Raw genomic sequence first — 25,570 nt, 5'->3', positions numbered from 1 at the left:
TGTTCAGTCAGTTTTCAGTCTAAAAAAATCTCTGGTAGGGGTCCGTAGACCACAGGTTGAATTTCCAAAGTGGTCCGCTCCTCCATTTGAAATTTTTTAGGGGTCTGCAAATGAAAAAAGGTTGAAAACCATGGTCCTAGAGTAAAGTGTATAACTGATACTGACTTCTATTAAGGTACATGTTAAAATATAATGACCTGAGAGGTAAATGATGGGGAGACTCCGCTCTTTCCATAGTTACGATTAGCGTTACCTTCCCATTAGATGCTGGCTGTGAAACCTTCTCTAACTTCAAAACTCCAGGGTGTGTACCTGCAAAAACATGAAGTGGCGAGATCCCCTTCAACACGTTTTAACCTTTGCTGGCTTGTCGGAATTCCAAAATGGCCTGGCCTAGAATTGAGCATGTATTCTAGGAAGCTTGCCATCAGCAGATGCAGATTTTCTAAATAATGTAAAATCTATGCTGAGAAGATGGTGCATTGCTAGGGGCCTGGTGGTCTAGATGAGTAAGTGCTGGAGTGGTAGGCGGCACCTCCCACGTCGTAGTCCTACCTCAGTCACTGGCTGATAGCACCTACATACCCTTGTGAAGCAGATAAATGTCACTTTACAGATGAGGAAACTGAGGGTCAGATATAAACTTCTGCAAAGTCACAAAGCAAATCAGTGTCAGAACGAGATTGAAACGCACCTCCTAGCTCCAGTCTTGTGCCGTTTGGGCAAGGCTGCAGGCTCAAGGTGAAAAAGGCTGAATTTTGTGTGGAAAGCAAAGTAATCTATGGATATGTCAGTGCAGTTGAGTCCATGTGCCTTTCGTACATTTTTGTTGAAGCAGTGCGTGTTTTGCTCTTAGTCCCAGGTAAAACACTTGATTGAGGAAAAGGCTGAAAGTTTAGGCCAGTAACAGGTCTGAAAACATTTTCTATAGAGTTATTTACACCTGGAATTCCCATCCTAAACCAAAAAAGCAATTGCTAGAAAACCTGGAGATTTGGTGCTAAGGTGCGATGTTGAAGAATACTCACTATGAGTGACTCCCAAAACGTGGTAGTGGTTAGGCTACCGTACTCATCTTGAAGGGGTCGCGTGCTTCTGAATCACTTGAACCAGACTGCATCTGTTTATATCGCATGTTCCCATGACTCCTAGTTTTTTTAGGGTCACATGCAGTCCACCAAAAAACATGTACTTGGTTATAATATACAAAAGCTGGGTGTGCTCATTCCACACTGCCTTTCAAAGGGACACATGCCTCCAAATACAAAGATATCAGACACTCAGCTCCCCCACGGACAGATATGAACCTTTTAAGCATAGAATCCTCAATTGTGGGTCTTATGTGGCAAGAACCAATGGTACAGCTCTGAAGTGTAGCGCTGTAGTCAAAGTGGTACAACCCTCTAGACTGGATGCATTTATATTAGTATATTGGACCACGTCCACACTAGGGGTTCTTTACCAGTACAGGTATACTGATCCTAGTGTGGATGTAGCTTATACTGGCCAAAGGTGTGCTTTTACTGGTATAACTTATTTCATACACACCCTGAGCAAAACAAGATATACTGTAAAAACACAATTCTGTTGGTATAATTATGTCCTCACTAGAGGCTTCTGCTGGCATGCTGTGTCGATTGGGGAATATCACCTCTTCATACTAACTGACACAGCTATGCTGGCAGAAGTCTGTAGTGTAGACATGGCCCCAGTAGAAAGGTACTTTAATACTGTTGTAACTATTCTTGTATGGGGAGGAGACTGGTATAAGTCACCTTTATACCAATATAACTGTATCCACACAAGAACTTTAACCAGTGAAACATCAGTAAAAAATCACCCCACCCTAAGAAATAGTTATACTGGTAAATTTTTATTAGTATAGACAGGCCTACATATTGGTGAAAAATATTTATTTACATACATACTGAACAAATTCTGCAGCTTTTCTAAATTTAAGATGACTCTTTAAATTCCTTTTGTAAACTCATTCAGGTAAAAGTACACACCTTACAAACTGTATGGCAGGTTGGCAATCGGGCCAGGATTTCTATGTGCATGAGCATGTTTTGTTCATTCAGGCTGGGCATTTGGAGTTCATATAAACCTGCATATAGAAGGTTCTGACCTTCAACCTTCAGTAAGGGTAAAAAATGTTGTTTCCCTGAAGTTCTTTGGATTTGATTTGACAGGCTTTGTAAGAGTGTCTGACACACTCAGTGGATGTCAGAGATGTAAATATTGATTCTGGACATCTTGCAGAACTGATGTGGTGGTGGTAAAATAAATTTTAGTAGCACACAAGGGTCATAAATTAAAATATTGTTGGAGAAATCTTTGGCTTGCTTATGAACATTCTAAAGCCGGCATGACCTGCTTGTTCTGAAGCTGGCGTTAGAATGTCTGTAGCTATAAGATGTGCATGCAGCGGTTACTCCTGGGGGGATTCTGCACCAAAACATTAAAAATTCTGCACACTATTTTAAAATTCTGCATATTTTATTTGTCAAAATAACACAATATAATCACACCAGTTTCAATTATTTTGGTAATTTATTTCAAAATACCTCTCAGCAAGTATGTTTGTAACAATACAGATAACAAAAAAGATTCAAGAAATGATTTTTGACAAATAGATTCCTCACTAAGTATATTAATACAGAACTGTGAGGAATAATTCATTTTAACTACACTACAGAAATGTATTTCCCGCACCCTGTAGAAGCAGTATAAAGAATTGGACGAGTCAGGGGTAATGAAGGAGCTGAGGGAGAAGGAAGCTGGGAAGAAGCCTGGGGGTGAACCTGGAGGGTTGTTGGATGTGGGTGGGAGAAATATGGAACAGGGTTTTTTGGGGGGTTGTTAGGGAGTTGGGGCACTTCCCCCGTGCATTCACTAGCTGACCCCTAGCCTCTCCCATTTAGTCGGGCACATCTGCTCCTGTTCCCATATGTCCCACCGCTACCCCCTCCATTTCTGTCCCCATGTGGCCCTGCAACCCCACTCCTATTCAGCTCCCGCCCCAGTATGTCCCCACCACTAGCCGTTCTGAACCCCAATCTATGTGACCTCTCCAGCAGCTCCATGTGCCCTGCTCTGTCTGTCCCCCCGCCTCATCCTCTGCCTCCTCGCCTGGCCCTGTGGGCAGGATGCTGTGAAGAACGTGACCTCCTCCTTCCTCTCCATGGCTAGCTGCTATGGCCGGTGAGCTGGTTGCCCTCTGTTCTGGTGCCACAGCAGCACCTGGTGGTCGAAAGGTGTAACTGTAGTGCCTCTCCTGCAGAATGTATTTTGTGAGGAGAAAAAAAAATCTGCAGGGAAACATGGATTCTGTGCATGCGCAGTAGTGCAGAATTCCCCCAGGAGTAAGTGGTACAAGGAACATAAGGCACATGTGGCTATGGACCTGAGGAGAATATGGCACAGTAGCTATGGAGTCGGCCTTTAGGAAGTCTGTAAGCAGGGGTTGAGAGTGTCAGAAGGAGAGCATTGTACATTGGAAACATGCACACAACTTAAAGTGCTTATACCTCCCCCAGAACTAATTATAACTATTCCCTCCACCCCCACATTAGTGAAAAGCACTCAGCCATCTCTGGAATACAAATGTTGGGAGTTTAGATCCAAGTATTTCTGAGTTATGACAGGTCAAAAAGACTCTGAGAAACTCTTCTGAAAGTCCAGACAGCCCTTCTAGGGCAGGAGTTCCCAAAGTGTGGGCCACGGCCGAAAGGTGGGCTGCAACACAGTCCTGCATGGTCCACCATGGGCGGAGTTGGGGGGCATGGTGGGGCATTGCCCCCCAAACTATAGGTTGGTGGAGTGGTGGCCCCTGCCCAGGGCTAGAGGAGCCCAGCACCCCTGGAGGGTGAAATGGAGGCGGAGGGTCAATAGAAGGGGCCGGCTCCGAGAAGTGGTGGCTCCCATGGCGGCTGAAGGAGGCAGGAGGGTTCGTGGCCAGCCCCACTCCCGAGCTGCCTCACCCAATGTGTGGCTGTCGGCCCCCTGGAGTATCAGCCCCACAGTCCTCATAGGGATCGAGGATTAGTGGTGGATGATTGGGACCATCAAGGTAACAGCCGGGCCCGACCTGAGTGCCTGCCTTTGCTCAGCACTGGCAGCCCCCAAGTCCTTCCTGGGCAGGGGGTGTCTGTGAGGTGCACCAGGGTGCTGGGTGGGTGACTGAGGTGTAGGGCTGCCAGGTGACCAGCTCAAGGCACTCAACACGCTGCTGAGGTGGAGGGTGTCGGTGGGGACTGGCTGTGGCACCTGCTGTGTGCATGCCCCCCTTGTCCTCTTGCTGACCCCAGTCTCTGCTGAGACAGGGGGCCATGCATGCCCCGGGGTGCTCCTCTACCTGATGGATGCATGTTAATAGTGGGCCGCGGTGCCTATTGCAGCTCCACAGGTGGGCCTCAGGGAAAAAAGTTTGGGAACCTCTGTTCTAGGGAATCCCTAGATCGGGAAATACCTTGACTAATTTCTGTCAAACTTACCATCAATCTCTTGTCTTGGGAGGGCTCTTGTCAGGCTAATTTGCAGGCAGATGGTTAAATTTTGGCAAAGTTAGGTGGGAGAGAATTCAAGATTATGATGGAATATAGCTCATTGATTGTGGGAGAATAACTAGCTCCAGAACATGGTGCAGATAAATATGCTACACCTCTACCCCGGTATAACATGACCTTATATAACATGAATTCGGCTATAACGTGGTAAAGCAGTGCTCCGGTGGGGCGGGGCTGTGCATTCTGGTGGATCAAAGCAAGTTCGATATAACGCGGTTTCACCTATAACACGGTAAGATTTTTTGACTCCCGAGGACAGCGTTATATTGAGGTAGAGGTGTATGTGGTTTTTGTCCTTTCTGGAGAAGAGCAATTGGCAATGATGGTGTGTAATGTAGGGTCTGGTAATAAACACATGGGAAGGGAATGCCAAAAGTTAGCTCTTGGGCCTGATTTCCTTCCCACACCTGACTGAGAGTGATGTTACGCTTTGGTTGCAGTGGCGTTACTCCCAGTTTACACCAGCATGAAAGAGAGGAGAATCATGTTCCATTTCGTTAGTCAGAAGTTGCTGGTGGGGTGATATAGCTCTGCTAATTGTCACCAGACCTCCCAGAGGAACCGTATGCAATTGACTAATGTTGAAATTTGTAATAGAAGACTGTTGTAAAGTGGCCAGAGCTGCAGGGGGTGGGAATTGAAAGCCAGAGCAGAGTTGCAGGCTTGGTGGTATGTCAGGGTCGTAACCGCTGGCAGCAGTGTAACTGTTGCCCACATGGGGTTGCTTTTTCGGCACAAAGGGCAGCAGTTATCTCTCTGATCTCTTGCCTCTGCATGCATGGTGCATATCACTTTTATTCCCTTTAAAAGGACTCTCTTTGTCGATAACAGAACTCCAGCGGGAATAGAGGCAGAAGCCAGCTTGAGTAAATGCAAGATGTTTTCAGTTTCTCCCCCTTGCAGATCATTCCTGAGCATCTCCTGCTGCCTAGGAACATTTGAAAGTACTTTTATTTCCTGTCCCCCGCCACTTGTGAGTCCTCTTCCTGTGATTGGTTTTGCTGCCATCACCTAAAAAGCAACAGAAAACCAGGAAATGTGTCCCAAATAACTCATTTGTCTGAAATAAAAGATCTTTGTCCTAAATGCAGCATTGCAGTTAGTTACCTGGTGCTGAGGCGGCTTTGAGATCATAGGGTTATGTCGTCACTGCCTCAATAGTTTGAGGTGTTAAAAATAAACAAACAAACTAGGCAAGAGGGTTAAAAGGAAAAACTTGGTTACCTAATACCGCCCCAACCTCTAAATCCCAAGGTAGAAATGTGCTCTTCCAGGGATTGCCCACGTCTATTCCACTCTAGGGGTGTGCATACCATCTTGAGTGCACTGGCGCACGCGTACCTGGAGTGGATTAAATAATGCAACACATCTCGAAGAATAACAGTTACAATATAGGTAAGTAACTGGGTTTTTTTTAAACCTTGGCCTGTGTGTAGGACAAACTGTAGCATGTAACTTGGCCTCTTGAAGAGAGACAGGCTGCGCATTGTACAGTTGCAGTGACAGCCATTTGGGATTTAGGGGTCTGGGGATGTATTCAGGGAGGGGTGGGATTGGAGCTCTAGGGGTGCTGCAAATGAGGACCAAGGGGCGCTGGCAGAGCAGTGAGGGGTGCCTAGGATTGGGGTAGCATTGGCATGCTGCTGGTCAAGTGGGATAGTGGCACAGCTCTGAGAGTTCTACAGCGCCTGCCGGCTCTGATCATTTTAAGAGCGTTTTGGTTACTTGCTTTCTTGAGCACTAAATATGAATCATCGTTTTTAAAAGGGGGAAGCAGAGACAGTAACACATTCTGGCAGTTTTACTGCAGCTCTGTTAAAAAAAAAAAAAAAAAGAAAGAGGATATTACGATTAATGGACTTGCCCAGTCTGAATCTGGGGTAAACATAATATGCTGTGTTAAGAAGGAGCAAATATTAGGATGAATTGTAGAGGGAAAAGTATCTGGTAGAGTTGCTACTGCTTCAGCTGATAACCAACGTGTTTGGGCATTTATTCCAAAATTCTTCAAATAAATCTCTCTGAAAGGAAGAAAGCTAAGTGGGTTTAGAAATGCACTGCTGGAAAAACCAGACAGTGTTCTCTGACTGCTGCTAAGTGTTGTTAATAGGAACCAGGAGACTGGAGAGATTAGTTATTTAACACAGCCTGCCAATGTGGGACAGTAGATGACCTGGCTGTGGACGTATACATGATGGCAGGACTTGGGGTTTTTCTGCACATTATAAAGTTCTCCAGAATCTAAACTTGAATTTAAACCAAGCATTTTGCCCAGCTGAGGCCCACATTGACAAATTTTCAAGAGCGATTGGAACGTATTGCTGTTATCAGTTTTCAGAGTTGGCAGAATGGCCCCTGGAAACTACAAGCACATTGCATGCTGGTGGCCACCTCCATCTGAGCAGCCTCGTGCACAGCTTAGGATGAAGCGCTGCATGCAGTGTCCATAGGCTACACCTCCATACTACAATGATGGTAGCTGTAGGTTGTGTTTTCACCATGCCTTACTCTTTAAAGTTTCTGACCCGTAAGGCTTCCAAATGCCTTCACACCATAAATGGCCAAGGAGCTTTTGCCTTTGCTTCTGGGCAGCCTGACACATCAGGACACACCTCACACGTCAGTGTCATTTGTGTATTAACTTTGAACCCCAATTATGGTAGCAGTCTCTCTGCCGCTAGCCCAAAGCAAGCATTGGGCCAGTGTTGCTGTAACATTGAGGGTGGATTTTCAGAAGCATTCCATGTTGGCCTAGCTCTGCTTTCACTGAAGGCTGTTGTAATGCTCCCATTGTCTTCAGTGGGGCAGAGTTAGGCCATTGCTGGGCTCCTTTGAAAATCCCACTTTCTGTCTCACTTTGGGCAGGTGACGAATGCAGGCTCCTCGACGCTCACCCTTCAGTTTAATAACTCCCTGATTGATTTATCTTGTGCTCAACTGCTCGGCCTCTCTAAACATGGTTGTCTTGGTGCAGGCACAGCCCAGCTGACCTGATGCTCTTTAAGAGAAAAAAATGCCACTTGGGAATTGGAGAGGGTAACATTTGTTTACTAAGAGCTCTGTTGAAATAAAGTATCTTTCAGCCCACATTTTACTGCCTATGATGTTCTAAGGAGCTCAGCTGCTTTGGCCGATTGGCCAGTACCAAACCATTGTGTATGGTGCTGCTGTTTCACATACCGTGCTGTTGGTAGCCCCCTGCAGTCCAGCCCTGTCAATCATTTTGGTGCTCTCCATCCTTCCAGAAATAACCAGCTAATGCACACACACCCAGAGTGGCTGGAATAAAGCTGTAAACAGTAAAATATATCAAATATATTTGAATAACCCAGACAGTTGCTGCCCTTAAAAATGAGGGTAAAAGTAGTGCTTGTGTTGTAACTAAAATGTGTTGTAGCCTAGTGGTGCAACCTGAGAGTTCCAGATTCCAGGGGATTGCTATGAAACTCAGTGCAGAAGCAGTGCCAGCTTTTTCAGTGCAAGAGTGACATTCACTGAATCTTGCAAGAATATTTCCCTGCTTCACAGAGCTGTGGCGGGTGAACCCATTAGTGGGAGCCCCAGAAGCACCAAGACAGAGCTGGATATTAAAACATGAAACAGAGAGAAGCCTTTATGTTGTGGATCAAACTTACTCAGCATCTGGGTGGGGATGGTTTCTGCCAGTGACTCTTAATGACTGGCTGTCTTTTGAAGAGGCACAAAACAGGAAATAAGAAAAACCCTTCAAAATTTTCAGTCTATTGAGGGATCCTGGAAGAAAACCTGGAAAAATGACTAAATAGGCTCTGTCGAAGCAAACGACCAGACGAAGCAAACGGTGTAAAGAGTGTCCACTGAAAATGGGCGCAACCCTGGGGAGTCTCACAACATATCTCCAGCCCCAAGTCTAGTAGTGTGGAGTATTGGGATGGACATATTTATTGCCCAATATGCTTCCATAGCTCATATGTCAAAAGGCCAGTTCCCGGGTGTTCTTACTGCAAAATGCTTCTACACTATACTGAGGTGGAAGCCTTCAGTGCAGGAAACTTCTCAGAACTTTCCTGCCAGCCAGACTTTCCAGGTGCCATAATATATACTGCCAGTGAAGGAAGTCCACAAGCTGCCTGATCCTAGGGGCAACCACAAATGTTTGTGGAGTGTCCTGGCGAGTATATAAACACTGACTTGAGTTAAAATCTAGTGTTGACAAACTCATGGGTGTGACTTGCCCAGTGAGCCTGTCCTTAAAGTAAGGGAGTGGTGGAAAATTTGTAGTGTGTAACTGAAGTCAGAAGCTGGACTGAGAGAGCTTTAGCTATGTTGGGACACTGCATTTCAGCTGAGTTTGCCCTTGGTCATTCAGCGGTAATGCGTATCTCGTTCTGTGGAGAGGACTGATTTCAGGTCACGCCTGCATCACAGCTGGGACTGGTCTGAGGCACTCACTCTGGGGTGCTTCAGCTCCTGGATACTGAGTAAAGCCAAACTAGTCTCAGTTTGGGAATGCTGAACTTTTTGTTCTTCTGTTTAGCAAAGGCCATTGAGATCCTGGTGAGCTTCTCTGAGTGTTGTCTCCTAGCTGGTTTATAGAATAATAGATTATTAGGATTGGAAGAGACCTCAGGAGGTCATCTAGTCCAATCCCCTGCTCAAAGCAGGACCAACAGCAACTAAATCACCAACTGAATGGTTAGCTGAAAGGCTCTCAGCACTAGCAGTGGCAAGATTGCATAAGAGCTCTTCCCAAGCTGTGGGGTGGGTGGGTGGGTGTATGTGTGTGTGTAAAAAATACAGTGGAATGGCTTCCCAGCTCTGTTTGGATGTGACAAAGGTGGGGAACTGTCATTTGGTTTTGCTATTTATATCAAAAGCACAAAGGATCAGAGAAGAGATTGAAAGGAACTTGGTATTTGTTCTCTTAGTGAAGTTATACGGATAGATCCTCCATATTCAGCTGTTTGGTATTAGGGTGCGGGAGTTTATCTGATTGTAATTTAAAGCTAGTGTGATTAAATGAGATTAGCTTTTGATAGGTGTGGCTGCAGCTGAGATGGAGCTAGGCAGAGTCTCTTGGCAGCAGGGTCACGCATGGTAAAATGTTTTCTGATCCTGTTGGCTTGGTCTAAGGGGAATGGTGGCTAGGCCCAGAAAACACAGTTGCCAATGTCTGAAACTTGTTTCCAGGGGGCAGTTTTCCAAATCAGGTTGGGGTCTGGTGTCCATCAAACTCCTACCCACCCTAGAGTGAGATGTAGATCTAGGCCATATTAAAATATACATTTCTTAATGATCGGAGCTTCAGAATTCCAGCAGTTATTGAAGAAATGGCCTGTGACTCACCCTCAAAATGGCCTGTGTCGTAAACTCTCTGCCCCAGCCATCTCATCAGAAATGCTGTAGTTACAGAGGGGACACTTTGTGACAATGCATAAACACATCAGAGCAGTAAAACCCCATTGTCAATTTAGCAAAGTCTGTATCAGCCCAGTGATAGGAGTGATTCGTTACAATTCTCTTATAACAGACTACTTACTAAAACCTATAAATCTGTGCTTGACGCATTGTCTCGCTTGCCATGCCATGCCAGACGTTGTTATCCAGACAGCTGAGCTACAGGTTTTTTGGTCATTAGGAATTGTTTTTTCGCTTCTGAAAGCTGAGCAAGAAGCAAAGCGCGAAGTCTGCATGGCAGGTATAGACTGCTAGAGCGTAGAGAGGTGCCAGGAAGTGCTTCTGCTGTGTTCGTAGCATTGATGGATGAGCATGCTGAACTTGCACATTGGTTACCTCAGTGCTTGTTGCAGTGACTTGTGTGTCTATCAGATTGAAATGTTCCTGGCAGTGACACTGAGGAATATGTGAAGAGAATAGGCTGGCACCAGAATAGCGAACTTCTTGCTTTAACAGAAGGTTAAAGCAAATAGAGGCATGGTGTGGGCTGAGATGTGACCCAAGGCATCTCAGTGTAGAAGGTAACTCCTGACCAGAACGCCTGTCCATAAAACTAACTCCAACCTTCTTACAAAGTAGTGACCCTCCCTTGTTCACGAGTCCTGTGTGTAAGCCAGGTCACTGAACTGACATCGACATTGAAGATCTGCAGAGCTTATCACCTTCCAAGACTTGAGGCTGGGACTTTTTCTTCTGCAAACAGTTGGTGTCTCAAACATCTAGAATGGTGCAAGGAATTCTTACACTGCTTTGAAATGTTAGTGGGGGCACCAACAGTAGCCAGCGAAATCCAGAGCCTGGCACTCGGCAGGTGAAGGGAGGGGAATTCCTTAGGGCCAAAACAGACCTGAGCTGCCACAGCAGGGAAGCCCAGTGCAAGAGGGCCTCCGTGCAGAACAAATCAAGGTTCCACTCCTTGTCATAGGACGTAGCCTCTCTCTGAGGCTGGGCTGATAGCAAGACGCAGTTGGGAGCCTGCATAGGAATGTTTCCTTCCATTGCTCCCCAGTGCCATGTTTGTTTTCCTTGCTCTGTGGTCGGATATGGCTTGGGATGGTGCTGCCCTCGGATAATGAGAGTCCAGGGCCATATAGGAGAAAGACCAAAGGGAAAGGGCAGTGACTGCTCAGTCTCTTTTTTCTGGTGCATGGTGCCTTTAACTAAGGGCTTGTATACACATGGAGCTATTCAGGAACTGTCATTCCTGAATAACCCCATGCATGGATGTGCTTATTCTGGAATAGGTGTTTTGTTCCTGCATAATTTCACCCCACTTGCAAAGTGCATTAAACTAAAGTTACACAGGAACAAAACACTTCTTCCAGAATAAGCATGTCCATGTCTAGAGCTATTCAGGAGCAGCTGGCCCTGAACAGCTCCATGAAGAGACAAACCCCAGAGGCTCACAGTAGAAGGACAGAGCGGAGTCCTCAGCTAACAATCCCCTTTTAGCAAAAGACCCCATAGATAATGTTCACCCACGTTCACTTGCAATACTGTTCATGTGGAAACTCCCATGCACAAGGCATAAGCAAAAAGCTCAGCTAACTACCTGTGTTAGGGAAGGAGCTTCTGGTTTTGATTATTCCTGAGGTGATTCTTCGGAGTCCTTTTTCATCGCATTGTTGTCATTGGCAGAGATTCAGTTCCAGGCTGCAAAGGAACATTAGTTTGAGTTGCTGTGGCAGTTCCTATTTCCTAAGTATGATTACCACCTACAATTTTTCTTATGCATCTTGTTTGGCATTCATTCTTGCTCTCTGTCCTGGTAGGGTGTGTACAATTTATGGCTCTTGCAAGATTTCTTTCCTGAAATTGCAATGCATTAGCAATGATATATCTCTGGAGACCGTAACTGAGTAAGAAGCCAGACTACTTAACACAATACAGTCAGAAAAATAGATTACCAATACAGTGATTAAATTTGGTGGTCCAGCTTAATTAATGGCAGCTTAGATGAGGAAAAACATTTCTCTGTTAGGAGAGACCTTAAAATAATTGTCAGAATGTGACATTGCAGCCATTTATATGGAAATAAAACTAGCTTTTTTGTTTTGCTGAATGGATACCCATATCCAGAAACTGCATTTGGTGGTATAAAAAATGTTTAGGGGTGAGCTTTAGATGTGTGGCGTGGAGGGGGTTTCTGCCTTATGAAGACCAGACAGAGTGGCACATTCTTTTATGCCTTGGGATCAGTGACTGACTCTTGTAATGCGGACAGAGTCTAACGGTATCTTTGTAGCCAGTTAGTGACTTTCTCATCTGACCTGGGTGAAACACACACAGCTGAGTTGAACTCACATGGCAGCTTTTCTGCCTCACAACTATGGCTGTGCATGTTTGTATGGCCAACACTTTCCACGCTGCTTAACCATGATTGTATCAATGGAGTTTATTCTGGGAGAATCTGGGTAGCTATTCCATGCTGCCATTCCCTCTGATTGAGAACCACTGCAATAGACTGCTTGTTTTCTTGCTTTCACTAGAGTGAAAACAGTCGGGCTTTCTTTAAGTCATAAGAACTGCCATACTGGGTCAGACCAGTGGTCCATCTAGCCTAGTATCCTGTCTTCTGACACTGGCTGGTGCCAGATGCTTCTGGCAATTGGAGGTTTAGGGATACCCAGAGCATGGGATTGCATCGCTGACCATTGTGGCTAATTGCCATTGATGGACCTATCCCCCATGAACATAGCTAATTCTTTTTAACCCATTTATCTTTTGGCCTTCACAACATCCCATGGCAATGAGTTCCACAGGTTGACTGTATGTTGTTTGATGTGTTACTTCCTTTTGTTCATTTTTAAATCAGTTGCCTATTCATTTCATTTGGTGACGCTCATTCTTTTGTTATGTGAAGAGGTAAATAACATTTTCATATTCACTTTTTCCACACCTTTTATGATTTTATAGATCTGTGTCACGTGCCCCCTTAGTTGTTTCTTTTCTAAGCCAAAAAGTCCCAGTCTTTTTAATCTCTCCTTGTATTACGTGTGTTCCATACACCTAATCATTTTTGTTTTCCCTTCTCTATGGATCTTTTGCAATTCTAATATATCTTTTTGAAAATGGGATGACCAGAACTGCCCCACTGTATTCAAGGTGTGGGCGTACCATGGATTTATATAGCAGCATTATATTTTTCTGTTTATCATCTAATCCTTTCCTAATATGGTTTCTAATGTTAGCTTTTTTGACTGCTGTTGCACGTTGAGTGGATGTTTTCAGAGAACTGTCCACAATGACTCCAGGATGTCTTCCTTGAGTGGTAACAGCTAATTCAGACCCCATCATTTTGTTTGTAGAATTGGGACTATGTTTTCCAATGTGCATTACTTTACACTTAACAACATTGAATTTCATCTGCCATTTTGTTGCCCGGTCACTCAGTTTTGTGAGATCCTTTTGTAACTCTTCGCAGTCAGCTTTGAATCATAGAATCATAGATTATTAGGGTTGGAAGGGACCTCGAGATCATCTAGTCCAACCCCCTGCTCAAAGCAGGACCAATCCCCAAATGGCCCCCTCAAGGATTGAACTCACAATCCTGGGTTTAGCAGGCCAATGCTCAAACCACTGAGCTATCCCTCCCCACCATCTTGAGTAATTTTGTATCTTCGAATTTTGCCACCAAACTGTTTTCCCATTTTTCTTAATCTAGATCATTTATTAATATGTTGAACAGGACAGGTCCTGGTACAGATTGATGGGGGACCCTGCTGTTTATCTCTCCATTGTGAAAACCGACCATTTATTCCTACTCTTTGTTTCCTGTCTTTTAACCAGTTACTGATCCATGAAAGGACCTTCCCTCTTATCCCATGACTGCTTTACTTTGCTTAAGAGCCATTGGTGATGGACCTTGTCAAAGGCTTTCTGAAAGTCCAAATACATTATATCCACTGGATCACCCTTGTCCACATGTTTATTGACTCCCTTAAAGAATTCTAATAGATTGGTGAGGCGTTATTTCCCTTTTTACAAAAGCCGTGTTGACTCTTCTCCAATATACTGTGTTTGTCTGTGTGTGTGATAATTTGGTTCTAGTTTCAACCAGTCTGCCTGGTACTGAAATTAGGGTTACCAGACTGTAATTGCCTGGATCGCCTCTGGAGCCTTTTGTAATAAATCCACATTACATTAGCTACTCTCTTCTATCCTCCAGGTACAGAGGCTGATTGAAACGATAGGTTACATACTAGTTAGTAGTTCCTTCAGAACTCTTGGGTGAATACCGCATGGTCCAGGTGACTTATTACTGTTTAATTTATTAGTTTGTTCCAAAACTTCCTCTACTGACACCTGGATCTTGGACAGTTCCTCAGATTTGTCACTTTAAAAAATGTCTGAAGCTTCCCCTTCCACTGAGCAGTAATTGTGAAAGGAGGGCTGAGTGTGAATGATTAGCTTGCTGATGGTTCACTTACTGTTGATGTTTTGTATTTGCGAGGGCGTTTTGGTGCATGAGTGGCTTTGGAGTGCAGTCATCCTGGCAACCACTTCTGGAGACCCCGGTAATTGTAAAGACCAAGAGTCTGAAAAACTGGGACATGCATAATCAGCCAGATCCTGTTCTGCAACACTTCCCTAGTACATTTTCCTGTATGAGGCACTGAAGTGAACTTAAATGCAGATGCACATCCTTGAAGTTGCTGAAGTAAATATCTGTACTTGCTGTTACATCCACAGCTGTTGTATGCAGGATGACAGGTACTACTTAACTCAATCTGCAAATAGGGTGTAAATTTAACCATGAGAGTAATTAACCAGTGGAACAATTTACCCAGGGTTGTGGTGGATTCTCCATTGTTGGCAAATTTTAAATTAAGATTGGATGTTTTTCTAAAAGATCTGCTCTAGGAATTATTTTGGGGTAGCTCTCTGGCCTGTGTTATACTGTCCAGACTAGATGATCACAGTGGTCCCTTCTGGCCTTGGAATCTATGAAAAAACACATGACCCGTCTAAAAGCCATGGCGGGCGTGTTTTCTTGCTTTAGTTAAACTCTCCCAGACTTAACATTTCTGTGCTGTTATAATTGGCCCAATTGGGGAAATATTTTAGTGGCTTTGGTTTTCGGTAGACAGGTATCCTCAAAACCCCTACTATAACTGGTACCAGTTAGCCTTCTTGTTCATAAGGCGTGTCACGATAGCAACTGAGTGAGGCAGCAAACAATGGAAATATTCTGGAGTTTACAAAACAAGTCGGTTTGTACCTTTGCAACTCAACCAAACCCAGGTGCTTTGTTTGGTAAGGAGTTGGCTTTGCTTAAGCCAGGGTTTCTCAAATAGGGGTTGCCGCTTGTGTAGGGAAAGCCCTTGGCGGGCTGGGCCGGTGTGTTTACCTGCCCCCATCCCCAGGTCCGTCCGATCACGGCTCCCACTGGCTCCGGATCGCTGCTGTCCCTACCCAAAGAAGAAAGTTAAAAACTCCCAGAAAGAAAGAGGGTGAATGAGATTCCTGGCCCAATCCCCAAGTTACAGACCCCCTGGGCAGAGCTGATGGAAAGCCAGGGATGCAGAATTCCTGTGGAAACTGCAGAAACAATCAGTCTGTAGAAGTCTGTGTTCTCACTAGGAATAGGCACATATCTGTGGCCAACCTGGTTCTGGGTTTTTGGGCTTAGAGTACTGTAGCATCCAGAGGGTCCATTGATGGCTATACTGGTGTACCCAGTCACTGGGGAGGACAGGGCTGGGCTCAGCTTCCAAGTGTGTTGGTGCAGCTAGTAGTTCAGGGAAAGCAGACATTACAACTAAATTGCTTAGGCTAACTTCTGCCTTTGATGCCATCTTTCTTAGAACACCAAGTGAGGAGAACCCTGGCCAGAGGGCAAGCCAAATAAGTCTAACTTGTTTGAGAACTAGAAACCCTCATGAAGGAATTCCTGCTCTCCACATGACTCTCCTTTCGGAAGTGGTAGTTTGTATACCTGTTGTTTCTGTACACAACTCACTGTTGCTTCCACCTGTAACTTTGCTGGTTGGCTGTAGTGAATAATACTGTGGTAGATTAAATTGTTCATGGAAGATTATTTTAAAAGTTGAGTGAACGTTCAAAAGAAGAAAATATCAAGTACAGTTTGAGCTACAGAATGAGCCAATCTGCACCTTGAAGGCACATGCAGATGTGGGTAACTTTTTCTCTTGCTACCATGGTGTTTTTCCGTGGCAAGATAAATAGGCATGAATCTCTCGTCTTCTGTCTGCATGGATTTGTGCCAGGCTTTAAGTGATTAAACTCAGTTTCTATGACTGGCTGAAAGCTCGTCTAAATTACTATTTGTCCTCATTATGAAATTAACCTTGGAGAGAAAACAGATACAGATCTCTGAGATGAAATTATTCTGGGCAGACAAGAGAGCCACAAGTAAGATACTTACTAAGATAGGAATGGCGTATGTACCACCATAGCTACTGCAATGTAATCCACTTAAATACTTGCTAATGTCATAGATATGCCTGCAAAATGAGCAGTGCATTTTAGAGCAATGGGTTTCTGTTGTGTATTGGAGGAAAATAAAATATCTTCAGTAAATCTTCAGTGACACAGAGTAATGGACACATCAGGATTTTTGCTTAGCTTCCTCCAAATGCTTCCCTTTCCGTGTTTTGGATGTCTCAATGGGATAATCTTGTAGTTGCTGGTGGCAGTTATGTCAGTATCACTTTCCTAGCACCAGCAGAATGAAAATAGTTCCATATTATAATACACATCAGTTTCTTGCTGGTGCTGTCTCAAAAGTCCAGTTATGCAAAATATAAAGCTGTTCTAATGACCCTCGTCCTTTACTGGGCAGGGACAAACGACGCATGGGGGAAATGGACCTGGGGAAGTGGAGAGGTGAGTATGGGGAGGGGCTGGAGCTTGGAAAGAGAATGAAAGAGTCCAATAGAAGGCTTTCAGAATATACATTAACACTTCAATCTTGTGCAAGTCATCTGTGTTTGTATACAAAGACTTTAATCCAGGAGCAGATAGTCAACACAGTCACTGATGAACAGGGCTTGAAAAATGCATATTACCCCTCCTAGTCCTAGGAATAAGCCTGCTACTCTGGGCAAAAAATTGCTTGAGCCACCGTGTTCCTGACATTTTAACAGTTCTTGCTGCTTCTGTGTGTAGCATATTGTCAGTTCTGTGTAGGGGATGGTTTCCTGACTATAGCTTAACTACCAGGGCTGGTCAAATAGCAGAAAATAAAATTTCATAGGCTAATTTCACCAATGCTGTGCTAATCTATTTACTGAATAGTATTTGACTCATTACGGAGCTGGTGAAATGCCACAAAATGTTGGGCAAATCCATCTAGTAGTATATATGAATCCTGCTCCAATAACCCACATTACTACATCCCTTGGAGTTGTCAGACCTTCTCTTTTCTTTCCTTCTTTCCACTCCCCAGGTTTTTGCCTTTCACAGAGTACGATACATCTCTTCCTGAGTTGTCTTCACCCTCTGCTTTTTTCCTTTTTCCTACCTTTTGTTGCATATTTTTCCTTTGTTTTCCCCTAAATCTTTCTGACTGCTTTATTTCTGTTCTAACACCAGACCTTTCCAGCCTCCCCCATTCAGGTACTCCACAGATATTGGAAACTTTACCAGACATGCAATAGCCAGAGGACTAAACCTATTAACCCCAGAGGTATGGGCACCTCACCAATCGGGGACAGTGCATCGGAGAGAGGGCATCTCCTGACCCCTCTGTCTGTTGAGAAAGGGAAGCGTGCTGGGATTCCTCTGAGGGTGCTGTCCCTGGACCCTGCTCTGGGGACTCCTTCTTTTATGTTATTTTGTTAGTGTTTGATAAACATCAAGTTCTCTTCCTCTGTCCTTCCCAACACCCTGCCCTCCTTCTTTCCTCGAACCTCCTGGTTTCTGTGCAGGTGCTGAATCTTTGCTACCTTACACCTTCCCCAGTCTCCTGGTGGCTGCAAGGGGGGAAGAAGAGGGTTCTCTCCCCTCACATTTTGGGCTTCACTTTTGAGTTCCCTTCCCCTGAGAATAGTTCTCACACCTGTCTCTGCAGTTAGGAATGTTTGTAAGCTGTTGAAGAATGACACTGACCTGATGGCTGTCAACTTCAGGGCTGTCCACCTGGATCTGAAAAGCCGCATTGTTAAACTAGCAAGACTGGCTAGTTTTCGCTCCTGCAGCTTATGGAAGCTCTGGGCAGCAGCAGCAGCACTGGAGCAGTCTGTCTGCAGACTGAACATTACATTGGTTTAACCTTGGTTCATGTTTGAAGGGTTATCTTTGTAACCATAAAGGCCAGAAACATTTGTACAGAATCTAAGCTTTTATTTTAAAGGGTTGACACTTGCCTGGGGAAGCTTCCTACATGTTCTGGGCAAAAGGTTTTTAAATCCTGCAGGTAAATGGCTCCAAAGCATGAAGAGGACAGAAATAAAATCCTCTCTAGGAGACTCTCAGCACTTGTCATTTGTTTACATGATAGAGCTTTACGTCTTGATTAACTTCTAACAGGATGTGCCCGCTGTTTGAAGCTATTGAGATGGGCCACCATACAGAAAAAGTAACACACACACACAAGAGAAACCATCATTTGTGTAGTGTGCAGTACTAAAGAGATAACCTTGACTTGCACAATCTTCTGGAACATGTGCCAAGCTGCACCTGATCCTTATTGCACAGATTCCCAGGATTTGAGGAAAAATTACAGACACTCTGGTAAATCAATCCTTTTATTTTCACTCTCCTATATAAGAACTGGCTTTTCTGTGCAGTATTCTTTCCAACCAGTGCTGATTTGGGACAATCATGTACTCAAACTCATCAGTTAAAATGTCTCTCACAGATAACTAGCTCAAGAATTTCTTCCTGTTTTTCTTTTTCTTTTGGTGTCTTCCCATGTATCTTCTATCTATTGGATGCTCTGTGTTACGCATGCCTTTTTCCTTTTCCAAGGAATGTGTCACTTGTCCAGTAGAGCTTTTTGTGAGCTGGAGAAAACAAACGAACCTTAATCACAGTTTTATAACTGCCCAGCATTGCTGCAGCAAGTTTTTCGGGTTCACTGACCTCTATTCTAATGGGATTGCTTGTCTGTCAGCCTTCCGGAGAGCCACTGTCTACCCCTACCTGCTGCAAGGCAAGGAAAGCACATGGATGATGCACAGATCAGTTGATATTCAAGGTTTAATGTGAGGCTTATGCCTAGTTAAGGACACTCTTGCAGATGCATTCCCTGCTCTTTAGCTGTTTGGGGGCACAGCTGGTAAACTAGTTTGTCACCTGCTGAATCTAACAAGATAATATGGATAAGAAGTTAACTGTTATTGTTGACAAATATTGGCAGAGATATTAAGCCGCATGAAGCCAATCTCTGAGAGATCAGTGTCAGACTTATATGGGGGGCAGATTATCTCACATCTGCTATGGCAGGGCTTTTACACCTTCCTCTACTGCAAATTATATCAGATCTCAGTGGTTCATAAGCCAAATTAGCCATTAACATTACCGAAAAGAGCCACAGCAGTGTGAATTCATTGCTTCATTTACTGTCCTGCTCTGTATTCAGACAGAGTGTTTTAATATCATGTGCTGTCAAGAGCCACAGGAGACACATTAAAAGAGCCACTGGCAGCTTGAGAGCCTCAGACTGAGTATCACTGCTCTAAAGCGTCCAATGCTGGCATGGTCAGAAGCAGGGCACTGAGCTGTAGCCCTTGGGTCTGATCCAGTCTGTCCGTTCCCATATTTCTGTGTTGCTGATTTATAATAAACTCTGTGGGTTAGAGCTTGACACCCTGGCTTCCAGATGGAGAAAAGTACAAACACATATGTGCAAGATTTGGACCTACAGATTGTGCTGGAGAATGTCGGTATCTGTGCCCTTGAACCAGCAAGGGAGCCGCTGGGGTTAAAGTCATGTACAATAGAAACACTGTGTGGCTGCTATCTATAACCACACTTACATGTAGGCTTGGCAGAATGTGACTTTCAGGTTTTATAATTGTGGTGGATAATATCCAGGTTTATTTTTAAGCATTTTTAAAGATTTTTATCTATTTTAAATTTTCACTGTGGGGTCAGACAATTATTCAAGGACAGTACACATTGGGGTTCAAAAGGTTAAAGCTTTATAAACTGTTAAAACACAAATGGTCAGCATCACATGTCAAATATACAAAGTAAATATCCTTAAATCAATTAAACATTGCTGTTACTATTCCTTTGCTTGTTCATTCGTAACAAGCCTACTTCAAAAGTCTGAATGAATCACTGGATTTTGCGTAATCCAAGGAGCATTTTTCGTACATTACTAGTGTCTTGTAAGGTATCAAATGAAAGCTGGTAACACACTGGTAATTAATATCATTGTGAAAACGTGTATGTTAACTCTAAATGAAGAATTATGAATAGTTACTGATATACTTTAAAATTTGTAACCAAACAAAGGGAGAAACAGGTTTCCTTCCAGACAGGAGGGAAGGTAGTTATCCTCCTGCCTTTAATGTAAATTAAGCATTGTGAAATCAACACATGGGAGACAGCGGAGGTAATGTCTGTAGGATGACCAGACAGCAAGTGTGAATAATTGGGACGGGGTGGAGGGTAATAGGAGCCTATATAAGAAAAAGACCCAAAAATTGGGACTGTCCCTATTAAATCGGGACATCTGGTCACCCTAAATGTCTGTGAGTGTCCAGTGATGAGCTGCATAATGCAGAGGAGCGCTCTTCCAAAGGGTTTGGGGATTAGGGTGTATCCAGTCAGTTTCTCCTAGGAGGGCTGGCAGAATCCTAGGGAGTTTGGCTGGCTGACAAACGGGTTACAGGTAGAGCGCGGCAAATCTGTGGATATCCGCGGACCATGTTTGTGGATTGGATGCAGGTACAAATTTCGTATCCATGCAGGGCTGTAGTTACAGGGCGCTGTTATCAGTTTAACACCAACAAATCTGTTTTGATAAAGGAGAAAGGTAACAAGGTCGCCTATAGTTCTGGACGGCCCTGAGAAAGCATCACAATTGTAGACCTGCCCTGAAAACAAGCTTTTGGGAATGAAATACATTGTTTAAAAAAGGCTTAGCAGTAAGGTGTTTTCTCTAAACGGCACTTACTGTGTATCAACCAATAGGCACAACATACATTCTCTAGGCTGGGCGTAGTTACTACTGTAGTTAGGCTAGCAGAGTCGTGTAACCCAAAGTTATGGATGGGGGAGACAGAAACTTCCCCCGGCCTATATTTATATAGTAGTCAACGCTGAGTAACACTGTATACGACAGCCAAACAATTTGCAAGTGTTTGTATTTGATTTAAACGTTCTTCACCTGAGATTCTGTTTTTTGCTTAGTGAAATACAAAGGTGTAACTGGAAGCATTTCTGTAAGGGGCGTTAATGGGTCCTTAGAGAAGGTAGGTAGCCTCCCTACTGTCCAGTGTGAAACAAAGGCCATGCTGCTCTGCTTCACTAATGTGCGTATGCTGGCTGCTAGCTACAGAGGTGTGTGTTGAGTGAATGTGTAGTTATTAATTGAGCCCCATCCACTGAGGAGAGAATTTCTGTGATGACTTCATCAGCGGTGTCCAGGCAGAGTCTTCAGTCCAGCAAAATCTGATACTTCTAGTGAATTTTATTGCATAGCTCCGCAAACAAGATGAAATAACCCCACCAATCTAGATATCTACTAGACAAATCTATGCATTCTGGTGCAGCGTCCTTCTCCAGCTGGGTGACTTCAGGGCTGTAGGAGCAGCACAGAATGCAGAGCAGTGTTTGGACTGGAAAGAACAAGTGTAATTTTCTTAAAAGCTCCTGGCAGTTTCTCAAGTTCTGAAAGGCTGTAAGTAATATAAATGGCCCATAATTTCCTGCCTTGCTTTAATTAGACTGACTGGCCAAAAGGCATCATATTAATGCAGAGCTGACTCTGATACAGGAGAGTGGGAGCTGCCTGCTTGGTTTTTCTGTGTGTGGACAGGTTCTGTTTGCTGCTTATGACTGTAGGTTGCATTTTAACATTAGTGAAATGTTACTCGTAAAGGCAGTGCTAAGGACCTTTGCAGGTGATAGAAATCTTTTTAGGCTTAAAGGGACATGACAAAGACAGTTTAAAAAAAAATCCTTACCTAGGTTAATCCCTTGGGGTTCTGCATGGGTTTGGGCGTGAATCTGTGCAGATTCAATTGCAGAGTTGGGGCTGAAATTTTAAAAATCAAATGTGCTTTTGTCATTTAACAATCTCCATGGATAACTCGTCCAGCAAGGTGGTTGCGGCCAGCAGCAGGGACACCAAAAGTCTCGTTAGAATTGCACTTAGTTTTCAGATATATTCTGAAGTTTGTGCTGTGAAGCTCTGTTCTCCTTCAGACGATTAGCTTGCTGGGCAGAATGGAATGGGTACTGGGGGTGGGAGGCAGTGTGGCCTAGTGGATAACCCACTGGACTGGGACTCTGGAGATCCACTTGTAGTCTCAGCTCTGCTACTGTCCTTCTGGGTGACTTTGGGCAAACCACTTCACCTCTGCCTCAGTTTCCCCATTGGTAAACTGGGCCTAATGATATGGACCTCCTTTGTAAAGCACTTTGAGATCTACTGATGAAATGCACTTTGAAAGAGTAGTGTGTTCATACTGGTGTCTCTTATCCTCTGTTTGTAATAACTTCATATAAACTTGGAAATACCATTTTCCTGCCCTGTGTTGGGTAACTCTGGATTCTTGCTACCAGGACCATTAGAAACAGGGAGTGAAACAACACCAGCTGGTTCGATTCACACTTTGTTGATGCACAGCATCAACAGTGGCAGCAGCGCCCAGGCAGAGAAATGTTTGCTAGGTCAGTTTGTGCTTCCTCTGCAACAGTAGGTGCACAGAAGCTGCAATGGCGTGTGAGGGTCTGAACTTGTTACAGTTAAGGGTGAGCTGGACCTTTGCCCTTTATGTCTCTGCAGGCACTTTTCCTTTCCTTCTGTGAGTGCAGTGTTGTGCTTCATCCCACTTCTGGACTGGATTGATCAAGCGACAACCTCCGCTGGTTACCATCTGTAGCACCACAGCTGCTAATAGGCGTCTCTTTGGGAGCTTGTGACGAGTATGAAATCTCGGTGACTCGGGACAGCTTCAGACATGTCTGAGCTAAACGTAGCCTTTCGTTGCCAGGGGAAGTAGGCCCCACTTGACCCAACCCCCCCCCCCAACATTGGGGCTGGGCGAGAGGATCTACCTGTACAGCTTCTGCCTCTGTCACCCGGTCTGTGTCTCTCTCAGCTCACAGGCAGTCTTCTGTACTAGTCAAGGTCTGCCCTGCAACGCTTGAACCTGGTCAACCTGCTGCTCACAGGTGGGGCCAGCCAGAGCCTTGGTCAAGAGTGAGGGGGGGCTACTGTTGAAGGAGCTGACACCTATATTGGGGTTAACTGTTTGCCTTCCTGCAACCCTCCAGAGCCCACCAGGACCAAGTGTTCCATAGAGCCACCACCCACTCAGAATCGAACAAGTGGAGGTTCACACACCACTCCAAATAATAGAGCTCCCACGTTCTTCATGCTTCTTACCCACAGGTAAAGGGGTCTTGTCTGTATTACTGTGCAGCCCATGTTGGTGGGCCAGGAATAGCTCCTTACTAGGAACCCCAGCACTTTGGGCTGGACTTCTCCTTGGATTACTGTGTCTGCCTCTGGCTAGTAAATTTAGTCCCCTTGGGAGTTTTGGCTAAATCGTCCAAGGCCTCTTCGAACAAGACTACGATGGGCTATGTTATGGGTCTAAACAGTCAGTCATGTTCTCCTAACCTTGTCACAGAGGTTGCGTGTCAATCTGAGCAGCACTGAGCTAGCAGGGCCGGCAGGCAAAGGGTTAAGATACCATACAGAGCTCCAGGCGTTTGCACATAATCTAAATGATATGATCTGTTCAAATGCCTGTCCAGACTAAAACAGCCAGTCCAGCCGGTGTCACTTTCCGCCCACATCACCAACCAACCAATTAGCCATTCCAACCACCAAACAGGAAAATAAAGTACCCCGCCACCCCCATTTCCAGCGGATTGATGGGCCTTGCAGCTCGTCCAGGTGCTATATAAGGAGTGTTCTGGACCAGGGAGGACAGTCATATCCAAAGTGGAGGGTCCTTTGCAGAAAACACCCTGCTGCCAGTGCCAGTCCCCTCCCAACCCGGGGGCTGAAAGCTTGGGTGCCTCAGGAGATCATTTCTCAATGATGTGCTGGCTGTGCCAAGGCCGCCGCCTACACAGACACTTCTTGTGCAAGTGCTTTATTTTGGAAGTAGTCTCCTAGGCCTGATCTGCACGGTGAAACTGCACCGATTGAAGTAAACTGGCTTCTGAGGCCCGGTGTGCACACAAACCTGCCCTGTTTAACTAACACGATACTTTAGACTGACTTTTAGTTAAACTGCTACAAGTCTGTGTGTAGAGAATGCCTGACTCTACTTAGTGAAACCCATGCAACTCCCTTGTGTGGAAAGTTTCAGTTGGTTTGAATGCCCACACAAGGGGATTGCATGGACTGGAAGGGGATTTAGAGCCAGTGTAGTTAAAGCAGTCATAGGCGGCGAGTTCCATACCCACATGGTGCTCGGGTACAAGCAATATTCAGAGCCTAGGGGCCCAGCTCCACTAATATTTAGGGCCGGGGGGGGAGATCCGGCCCCACCTGTGCCTCCCCCCCACACACCTTCCCCGAGTGTCCCCGGGCCCTGACTTGCTGCCCACACCCGCCTTTCCCGGGCTCCAGAGCAGTGAGGCCCTGACACACTGTCTCTTCAGGGCCTCCCTGGAGCAACTGCGGCCGCAGGGTCCTAGTGCCCCCACTCACTGCCAGGGCAGACTGACTCTGAGCCTGCCGTTCCCCCTCAAACCCTTCCCTTTTCCGGCAGGACCCTCCAGCAGCACAGCCCCCTCCCCCGCGGCCCACAGTCACTGCTCCTGCCCCATGCTGAGCAAGGAGGCAGCCCCCTCCCTCAGCCCCAGTGAGGCTACAGTCAGGGGCAACAACAGGGGAGGAGGCGCACGCAGCACCCCCCGGCACCCACCATGGTGGAGGTGGGGGAGATTCCTGGACCTGAGAGAGGCCCTAAAAGCACATCCAGTGACAGTGGTGGGGGTGAGTGTGCTGCTGGGGGGGGCAGGAAAGGGGGGCTCCTCCCCCAGAGCTTGCTCCTCTCTGGCCCCTGTCCCGGAGCAGCCTGCCTGCACCCCAAACTCATCCCCAGCCCTGCCTCACCCCAGAGCCCACACCCCAGCCAGAGCTTTCACCCCCACCACATCCTCAACTATCTGTCCAAGCCCTGAGCCCCTCCAGCACCCCAAACACCTTATCCCTAGTCCCAGCCAGAGCCCTCACCCCCAACACTCCTACTCTCACCCTGAGCCCCTCCCACACCCCAAGCCCCCCATTTCCAGCCCCAGACAGAGCCCTCACCCCCTACACCCCTACTCTCGCCCTGAGCCCCTCCCACACTCCAACCCCCTCATCTGAAGCCACACCCCACAGCCCTCACCCCTGCATCCCATCCCTCTGCACCCCTCCCTCACCCAAACTCCCTCCCAGAGCCTTGGGCAGGTGGGGG

At 45.5% G+C, this 25,570-nt stretch overlaps 1 protein-coding gene across 3 annotated transcripts in view; it reads left to right on the top strand.

Moving 5' to 3' along the window:
- Nucleotides 1-25,570, top strand: part of ACSS2 (acyl-CoA synthetase short chain family member 2) — an 80,925-nt gene that overhangs the window by 3,253 nt on the left and 52,102 nt on the right. The gene's annotated exons all lie outside the window — the stretch shown is intronic.

The sequence above is a fragment of the Mauremys mutica genome, chromosome 13 (genome assembly GCF_020497125.1).
Source record: "Mauremys mutica isolate MM-2020 ecotype Southern chromosome 13, ASM2049712v1, whole genome shotgun sequence".
Classification (NCBI taxonomy): domain Eukaryota; kingdom Metazoa; phylum Chordata; order Testudines; family Geoemydidae; genus Mauremys; species Mauremys mutica.
The sequence above is the reverse complement of the archived record's forward strand: the minus strand, read 5'-3'. Positions and strand labels throughout refer to the sequence as shown.